Source organism: Bison bison, unplaced genomic scaffold, assembly GCF_000754665.1.
Source record: "Bison bison bison isolate TAMUID 2011002044 unplaced genomic scaffold, Bison_UMD1.0 scf7180017864505, whole genome shotgun sequence".
Lineage (NCBI taxonomy): Eukaryota > Metazoa > Chordata > Mammalia > Artiodactyla > Bovidae > Bison > Bison bison.
In genome coordinates this window covers 1-1,741 of record NW_011495062.1, presented here as the reverse complement: position 1 = coordinate 1,741, position 1,741 = coordinate 1, and positions in this window count along the sequence as shown.

The window sequence follows — 1,741 nt, the reverse complement described above, 5'->3', positions numbered from 1 at the left end:
CCTCCCTGTCCATCACCAACTCCCAGAGTTTACTCAAACTCATGTCCATTGAGTCGATGATGCCATCCAACCATCTCATCCTCTGTTGTCACCTTCTCCTCCTGCCTTCAATCTTTCTCAGCATCAGCATCTTTTCAAATGAGTCAGTTCTTCTCATCAGATGGCCAAAGTATTGGAGTTTCAGCTTCAACATCAGTCCTTCTAATGAATATTGAGGACTGATTTCCTTTAGGATTGACTGGTTGGATCTCCTTGTAGTCCAAGGGCCTCTCAGGAGTCTTCTCCAATACCACAGTTCAAAAGCATCAGTTCTTTTGTGCTCAGCTTTCTTTATAATCCAATTCTCACATCCATACATGACTACTGGAAAAACCATAGCTTTGACTAGATGGAACTTCATTGGCAAAGTAATGTCTCTGCTTTTTAATATACTGTCTAGATTAGTCATAACTTTTCTTCAATGGAGCAAGCGTCTTTTACTTTCATGGCTGCAGTCACCATCTGAATATTACTTTGTTAAAAAAACTTTAGCATCTCTCAAAAAAAAAAAAACAAAACACTGAGGTATTACCTCTCAATAGTCAGAATGGCCATCATTAGAAAGTCCACAAGTAACAAATGCTCAGGAGGGTGTGGAGAAAAGGGAATCCTTCTATACTGTTAGTGGGAATGTAATCTTGTGTAACCTCTATGGAAAATAGTATAGAGGTTCCTCAAAAAACTAAAAATAGAGTTTCTATATTGATCTAGCAGTCCCACTCCTGGGCATAAACCCAGAGAAAATTATAATTTGAAAAGATATACATACACTTATGTTCACTGCAGCACTATATACAATAACCAAGACAGGGAAACAGCCTAAATGTTGATCAACAGAGGAATGGATAAGGGAGATATGGTACATACATACAATGGAATAGTACTCAGCCATAAAAATAATGGAATAATGCCATTTGTAGCAACATGGATAGACCTAGAGATTATCATATCAAGGGAAGTAAGTCAGACAGAAAAAGACAAATACCATATAACATGACTTATATGTGGCATCTAAATATGACACAAGTGAACCTATCTGTGAAAGAGCATCATGCACACAGAACAGACTGGCAGTTGCCGAAGGGGAGACGGGTTTGGGGAAGGGATGGGTTGAGATTTGGGGACTAGCTGATGCAAGCTAGTACACACAGGATCTATAAACAACAAGGTCCTACTATATAGAACAGCGATCTATATTCAATATCCTCTGATAAACCATAATTGAAAATATAAGGACGTAGCTGAATTACTTTGCTGTACACTTGAAATTAACCTACTAGTGTAAATCAATTATACTTCAAAAAAAAAAAGAATTTTAAGAATTCTAAGGCTTACCAAAGAACTAAGGTTGCTAACAACAACAACAAATCACACATGAATCAGAAGCTAGCTCCTAAGTTCAAACACATCTATTTGAAAATTAATAGTATGATCAAATAAACTCTTTTGGCATCATTTAAAACAACTGAAGAAGACTTCCGGCGGGTGACGGTGCGGACGGGTCAGAAGCGTAGAGGCGGCGGCAAAATGGCGGCGCCTGAGGAGCGGGATCTAACCCAGGAGCAGACAGAGAAGCTGCTGCAGTTTCAGGTAGCAGCGAGCACTCGGTGCAGCGAATGTTGCCGCGGGCTAGGGAGTGGGTCCCTAGAGGAGCCCAGAACCCTGCTCAGATTGGGCCCGAGATTCTTCTCAGACCAGCAGA